Source organism: Thamnophis sirtalis, unplaced genomic scaffold (genome assembly GCF_051295495.1).
Source record: "Thamnophis sirtalis isolate CommonGarterSnake01/CBP01778 unplaced genomic scaffold, rThaSir2_p1.2 scaffold_2, whole genome shotgun sequence".
Classification (NCBI taxonomy): Eukaryota; Metazoa; Chordata; class Lepidosauria; order Squamata; family Natricidae; genus Thamnophis; species Thamnophis sirtalis.
In genome coordinates, this window is record NW_028261382.1 from 70338278 (window position 1) to 70346590 (window position 8313).

The window sequence follows — 8313 nt, forward strand, 5'->3', positions numbered from 1 at the left end:
CGCCTGATTGGCTGCCGCGCCCAGGGAGGCCGGAGGGCTGTAGGAGCGGCGGGGACCGGCAGGCGGCGCCCCTCCCAGCCGCGGCTGACACGCAAATAGGACACGCACGTCTGGACGCGCTTGCGCGAGTCTCCTGTCGGGAAGGCACTTTTTAAAAAAAAAATAGTTCCGTTTTATTTTCTCTCACGGTTAGCATTAATTGAATGGACATCATCCCTCTTATAGTTACTGCCCTTGTAGATCCTCAATTTGTTGAGAGACTTTCTGGAAGGCCTTTCATTCTCCTTCCTTTCCCTTGATCTCCTGTTTTCTCTCTCCCTCTTCTTCATTCCCACTATTCTGTTGTGTGACATTTCTGATAAAAGCTTCCTTTGCATCCCAAAATCAGCACCTTTATTTATACCCAGGGTCTCCAAACTAGGCAGCTTTAAGACTCGTGGACTTCCAACTCCCAGCTATGCTGGCTGGAGAATTCTGGGAGTTGAAATCCATGAGTCTTAAAGTTGCCAAGCTTGGAGACCTGTGATCTAAACTGTTTTCCATGCCTTTTCCTTTTAGGGCCTTCCACTATCGCTTCTCTCTAGGGTTTGATTTCATGAAGTCTGGATCTAAAAGTCCGGGATTTCCTTTTGTAGACCAGATCCATTAGGAGCCAAAGACAGCCTTAGCAACGTCTCTCTTTGAGAAACCGGTTCTTCGTTTTTGTTTTTTGTTTTAAAAGGATTTTTTAAAATTTTTGGTTAAACAGACAAACCCAACACAAAAATAAAATAAAATAATCTTTCGTTACATATTGTAGAAGTGTGTCGATTGGTTACAAATAACTTTTGTGCACCTCTTCCACAGTCATTACTTATAATTCATATCACATTGTATATTTTAAATCAAAAATCTTTATATATCTTACTATCAACATCCAACAATTCTCATTTGACTATAATTGTTTTAACGTCCTTTTGCATAAAATAATCCAAAATTGAAAACACAACCACATAATGACATTTCATTAATTATTTCTAACATCATCCAATAACATTACACCTTTATAACATGTTCTAAGAATTAATTCTGATTGATAATAAAATTTCTAATCCTCTTTTCCAAGACACTGTTTACTATTTGTATCTCAATACCTTTTATCGAGCCAGTACACATATATATTATTAAGTATACCCCTTGTCATTTCATTATTATAATTGTTATTTATTAATAGAAATTCATTCGCTAATTATATCAGGTTTCCTTTCTACAAACCAACACATGTGTGTACCTTGTTATCATTATCAATTATTTATTTCACATATTACTCTAAAGATTACTAAATTACTAATCACTAATCATATTGTAGAAATGTGTTGATTGGTTACAAATAACTTTCATGCATCTCTTCCACAGTCATTGCTTATAATTCAAATCACATTATGTATTTTAAATCAAAAATCTTTATATATCTTACTATCAACATATCACACTTTTCATTTGACTGTGGTTGTTTTAACATCCTTTTGCATGAAATAGTCCAAAATTAAAAAACACATTGTAGCATTTCATTAATTATTTCCAATATCTAAAATTGAAGGGGGAAATGATTATAAAGATAAGACAATCTTACAGGTGGAGTGAACATGGTTGAAAGTGGAAAAGGGGGAGTATGGAAAAGGGAATTAGATCAACAGGAACTATACCCCAGATTTCAAGGCATGGAAGAAGAAAAGAGGAAAAACAATGGATTTAAGGAGAGAGAACTTCTCAGAAGCAAGATTGACAACTAAAGAAAAGATGATTAAAATAGCAGATGGAGGGCATCAAGATTACTTAAGTCTTAAGTGATGCTACAAGCAACAAGCTGTGGGGAGAAGTCCACAAAAAAATTATTAAGGAAATAAATAGATCAATTCCACAAATGATGAAGAAATAAGACTGTATTATCACTGGAAGGATACAGACTGATATATGAAAGTTAATAATTAAAAATTAATTAATTTTAGTAATTAGTGATTAGTAATTTAGTAATTTCTAGAGTGCGATGTTAAATAAATAATTGATAAGGATAATAAGGTACATACATGTGTTGCTTTGATGAGAGGAAATTTGATATAATTAGCGAATCAATTTTTATGTCCTGGTTTAATAAAAGGAATTGGGATATAATTTGTAAACAGCTATTTGAAAAGGAGGATTAGAAACCTTGTTATCAAACATAATTAATTTTTACTTAGAACATGCTATAAAGGGGTAATGTTTTTAGATGATATTAGAAACCGGTTCTTTGAAAACCTCCCCCCCCCTGCCCCTGTCTGCTTGTGAAAAAGGACCTGTGGCTTTCAGAAAAGTGGCCCCAACCTCCTGAGTTGCCATTTTTCTATCTCTGCATGTCCATAAGCCCAAAATGGCCCATTGAATCAAAGAAAACTTTGGTAATTTGGTCTGATATTTTTTCTGCAGGACACCATCAGCCTTGTTGCGTATCTCATTCGCCCTTTCTGATACCACCTCAGTTCAGCCATGGAGGATCTGCCTTTCAGGTCTTCCAACAATGGACTCATCACTTTGGATTGAAAGTGGTTTAATTTGCAGCATAAACAAAACCAAACATGGCTTGTTGTCCCTTAAAATCATTGAAAAAGGAAAGGTGCCTCAGGGGCTTTGGGTGAACTGAGTGGCAGAAAATGCTGTGATTCAGAAACACTCACCAAAATCTCCTTATGAGTTTTGACAAAACCTAGTCCTTTGTTTCTGTGCGATTCCCATATTACACCACCAAGGCCATGACTAATACAGCTAAGAAGCCCGAAAGGCACCAGCCCTCCCTGCCTCTCGTCTCCATGCATTTCCTCTGCCTAGAGATCAAATTTATTGCAAACAACAGCAAACCTTAAAAAACAGAAAAATCTGCTTTCTGATTGGGGATAGGCTTCCTAAACCAATAGGTATTCTGAGACTGGTTAAAATAGGATTACAGCCCTGGCTTGATATAGTTTCAACGATGGCTTTGCTTAATTAGCAAATTACTCAAATTAATCACTCCAAAAGTGAAGACCCGTCTTCTTTGGGTCACTGTTTCAGTTCTCAAGTGTGATGTTTTGTCTTAGGGATGTTTTGGGTCCCAAAAGTTGTTGTTCTTTTGCTGTGCAACTCCCCTCCACCCTGGCCTCAAGCTCTGGATTCAGAAATGAGGGGGGGGTCAGCAATATGTAAATGTCGTGGGAATGCAACCTGGGAGTTCTTCAACTTGAAGAAAACACTTGGATTTTTGAAAACGTCACGCAGGTGATGCTTCTCAACTTCAGTGACTTTAAGATGGGTGGACCTCAACTCTCAGAATCTCCCGCTCCCTGGGTTGGCTGAGAAACTGCTACCGGGACTCCAACTCCTGGGTGCCTGTCTGTTTCCCCAGCCACCTACAGACAGTCCGGCCAAGAAAATGGCTGAGAGTCCAGCAACTGGTCTCTGAATTGCCGATTGAGGACTAGAAGAAGAAGAAAACATTTCCCTCCATTCCTCCTGTGCTAAATCCCTTGTTGGTTTCTGCTAGATTGGTTCCTGTTTTGTGTCTTCTTCTATCAAGTAGGACAATGTCTTTTCACTAATGCTCCATTCATGCATTTCAAGAGGGCCCAAGTCACCTGCTATACCAGGGTCTCCTTAAGGCTGGACAATTCAGTCTAGAGCAGGGGTCTCCAACCTTAGCAACTTCCAACTCTCAGAATTCCTCACCAGCAAAGGTTGGAGGTTGGAGTCCCCTAGTCTAGATCACCCTTAAGTGCATAAAAGTATAAATGACATTGCCTGGCCCTCACCTCACACCTGGGATTGAGTGAAGACAACGTGCTAACCTTGGTCACCGAATGAAGCAGACAATGGAATTGAATCATAACCATCATGTATGCTAGGCATCCTGAGCTCTGCTCTCTCTGCTCTCCCCCCCCCCCCCCCCCGACGAAAGGAATTGCTTCTTCATTCAAGTCCTCTCTGGCTCTGTGGGCAGAAAGGCAAGCCTGGCAAAGGCAGCCCTTTCCTCCCCGCCCACCTCAGGTGTGACTGGGCTCCCAGGAATGTCAGGTATTTGGCTGCTGGCTTGTGGGAGGGTGTTCTGGCTTTTGGTATCTGGGACACCACAGAGAGTGAGTGCACCTCTCCCTGCCCCAGTTGTGTCCCCAGAACAAAGGACTTTCCAGGCCAGATGTTTCCTTTGGGGGTGATGTGGGGGGTAGCCTAGGCCAAGGTGCAGCTCCCCAGACAGTTACCTCATTAAATCCCCAACAGCCAAATTACAGGCAGAGTTGATCACGGGTGGGTGGAGGTAACACACCCACACACAAACTCACCCAGGAGAACTGAGAGAGCCACTTGCACTGTTTCCCTCACTGAGCGCTAAAGAAGGAAAGAAGCGCCACACAAGGAAGGGAAGGAATTCCTTAGGGCAGAAGACGGCCACCAAGCAGCCACAAGAGGGAGACAGATGCACTCCTGCGCCCAGAACGCTGCTGGGTGCCATCTCCGTTGGAATCCATCTGTACTGTGGATTACAGGTGCTTAAACTTTCCTTGCGACCGAGGATGGATGGATAGTCCTGACAGTTTGCCTAGGCCTTATTCTTGCCCTCCAGGGCTGCTGAAATGGTCTTGTGGTTTCTGACAAATTGAAAGACAAAAAGGACAAGTACAAAAAACGGAAAGAGGGACACACCTAAGGCAGAGCATCAGCAGATAGCCGAAATCTGCAAAGATGAAGGTTCAGAATGAGCCAAGACTGAACAAATGGCAAAGATGATTTTAAAACTGTTTCTTTCAACATATGAATAACAAGAAAAAAAGTCAAGGAAGCAGTAGATCCACTTCACAGAAGATGGCAAGGAAGTAAACAGCTTCTATCCCAGGATAGTAACCATATTGAATTCGATGGTGTAGTGCAATATTGGGTTTTCAATTTCAATTATATAGAAAGTAAAGGATGTATGTTTGTGTTTTTATTTTATAGTTACAATGTACATTAAAGACAGCATTTAATTTTGTTGTATCATGTGCAATGACAATAAAGTAAACTAAACTACGTAGACAGCAGAGAGAAAGTAGAACTGCTTAACTCATTCTTTGCATCAGTCTTCACGCAAAAAGAAACTGTAGACCTACCACCTGATTGTAAAAGACAGGCTAGAAAGAAAATTAAAATAAGCAAGAAAATAGTTAGAGAACACCTATCTGATCTTGAAGATAATTCACCCGGACCTGATGGAGTACATCCCAGAATTCTGAAGGAACTGGCAGATGTTATCTTAAAACCATTGTGCAACATCTTTAAAAAAAGAGCTGATGTGGTTCCCATCTTCAAAAAATTATTTGTTTCCCAAACCACCAGAGGGCAGTACAAGAAACAATGGACGGAAACTAATCAGGAAGAAAAACAACCTGAAATTAAGGAGAAATTTCCTGACGGTGAGGATAATTAACCAGTGGAACAGCTTGCCTCTGGAGGTTGTGGGTGGTTAATCCCTGGGGTGGGAATTTAAGAAGAGATGGGACGGTCACTTGTCTGAAATGATATCGGGTCTCCTGCTTGAGCAGGAGGCTGGACTAGAAGACCTCCAAGGTCCCTTCCAGCTCTATTCTGATTGAACTAAGATGCCATCCTTGCAAGATGAGTTGTATCCTAGTGAAGGTTGCAATATCTAGTTTAGCTTCCATTTGGCTATCTTGAAAGAAGATTCTCCGTATCTTTCTTGAGAAGCAGGTCGAGCATCAACCAGCCCAACAGCAGATTTTGTGCCTTGGTTTTTGTACTTTGAAGTGTGCAGCAGCCCCTTATTTCGAAGACCTTTGGGCCCTGGGCCCACTGAGTAGGCGACCCAGTTCTAGGCCCCTTCTGTGCATTGCTGGAGAAACATCACTTGATTATTTCCAGAGCTCCAGCGAGGGCAACTTTTGCTACAGAAGGGCAATGCATGGTAAACAATTGCTGGTTTCAAAGTTGTCCTTAGTGGGCTTTGATTCTCCCCAAACGCCTAGAGGTCCTCTGTAGAAAGTCCCCTCCCCTCCCCTCTGCCCAAGACCTACAAGGGACGCTGGCCTTGCCCTGGCTTCCCTTTGCTCCTAGCAGAAGCTGCCTCTCCCAGGCACTGGCTCTCAGCTGAGGAGCAGCAGAGCTCCAAGGGAGAGAGGGCTGGCAGAGCCATGAAGGAAAATCTCCTCATCCTGCCGGCCTGCCTGCCCTCCCAGTTATCCATCTCCTTCCTAAATGTAGCATTTGGAAAGAGGACTGGGAACCGCAAGAATGGCCAAGAAATTAGGGGACCAGAAAGGCCGGCATCTTGACTGGGCCAGAAATCTTCCTGGATGGTCACAGAATTGACCCAATACTTGTCCGGCAATCAGTGCACCGGAGGGTCCCACCAGCAGAGTCTGAGAAAGACCAGAATGGTGCTGAAGGACACCAGCCTGCTGGTGGGAGGTTTAAGGCAGAAGGAGATTTCAGCCCAAAGAGGAAATCTAGCTGACTCTTCATGCTGATCGGTTCTCATCAAATGCGGGGGGCGGGGAGACTACGCTCAAATGGAGGCCCGGCTGCCGGCTGCCCTCCCTTAGGGGCTGCTTGGAGGAGCCTTTGGGAATTTGAGCGGAGACCTCGAGCCGCCTCCCGACCCCGAAAGGCCCTGGAGGGCGGCGCGGGGACGGAGTGCTGCAGGGCAGCAGCGATCCCGCCTCCCCTAGCTCCGGGCGACCAGAGGACGCCGCTTGGGTAGAGGCGCCGCCGCTCTGCTGCAGCTTATCAGTCGCGGCGGGGCTCCGGCTGCCCACGGTCGGTTCCCGCCCTGCTCAAGGGGCCCTCGGCAGCCCGTCCGGCCGTCAGCCGGTCCAGGGAGCGGTGCAAAGGCCTCCTCCGCCTCTGGAAGTTCGGGGCGTGGCGCTTGCGATGCTCCGGTAGCTGCGGCTTTCCTAGACAGGGCGGTCCAGCTGGCCTTGCCGTGGGAGCCCTGCAGGCCGCTCGGTCCGGGCTTAGAGCTGCCCAAGGCGCAGAAACGGCTCCTTCCGAGGCCGCTGCTGGGGAAATTCCCCGACGCCTTAGGAGGGTGGAAAGCCCCGGCCGAGCAAGCGACTTTCTCGTTCTTCCGGGCCCGCGGCAAGGCGGCTTTGGAGTTCGCCCGCTCGGTCTCCATGGCAACGGGGCAACCGTGGGAAGCGATGCGGTTCATGGAAGGGCGAGGCCCAGCTGGAGAGGCCGTCCTGGTGGGGCGTCCGGCCTTGAGCCCCTCTGCGCTGGAGACAGAGCTGCCGTCGGGGCAGAAGGCAAAGGTGGCCGCAGCTGCTGGCCTGGCGGAGGCAGGGCTGCCTTTGGCTTCCTGCGCTGCAAACAGGCCCGCCACCCCCGGGGGACGGAAGTTGTGGGCCAAGAAAAGAGGCGGCGCCCAAATGCGGAGCTCCGCCCCTTTCCGCCCCCTCCCTCCTGTGGAAGCTCAACCTGAAGCCCCGAGTGAGTCCCACTCCCAGCAAAAGGGCCTCTTCGCATTCAAGAACGTTTCAATGTGTGTCGACTATCATTAATTGAAGTGAATTTTAAGTACCATCTGTTGGTTTTGCCTCCACTGTTTTTCACCGCTAGCCAAAGTTCTTTTCCTTGGAAAGCCCCAGGCGACTCCCAGGCTTCCCCGACTGTCCTGCCTCCTCTTCTCTCCTGCTGCTGCTGCACTTCAGCCTTGGCTTGGCGGCCTCTGGCTCTTGGCCGCCTGCTGCCGACGAAGCCTTAGGAAAGGCAGGGTGTCAGGTGACCAATGCTAGAGAAGGCTGTGGTCTCCTTCCCCGAGTCCAGGCAGAGGGTCCATCACAGGCAACCAGGAAATAGTGATGGGTGTTTGCAGCAAGGCAGGCAGCTCTGTGGTAAAGAGGGTTTTCAGTGGGAGTTCAGTTCATCTGCATTGCAAGGGATCAGGGAGTGGGAGCCCCCTTCTCCTACTACCAGGAAGGAAGATTTCTATTGCTAAAAAACTCAGCAGGGAAGCCGGCAGGTAGCCCATTCCCACTGCTTTTTTGCCCACCTTTGATCATTCTATTTCTCTGTTTAGGTAAAGAGATATCTCTGAAATGACTCAATAGGCTCAGGTTGCCTACTTTCTAATATAAACAGGGGTCAGCATAACCAATAATATCAATTTGTAAACTGCCAGAAGTCATTTGACAATGATAATATGGCAGCATATTAAGTCAGTAAGCCAGCCAGCCAGCTAGTTAGCTTACATTTTCTTGATTGTCTCATTCTGTTCACTCCTGATCTATCCAGGTACTCCCTACCACAACTTTGATATGTTCCTTCCATTAGACA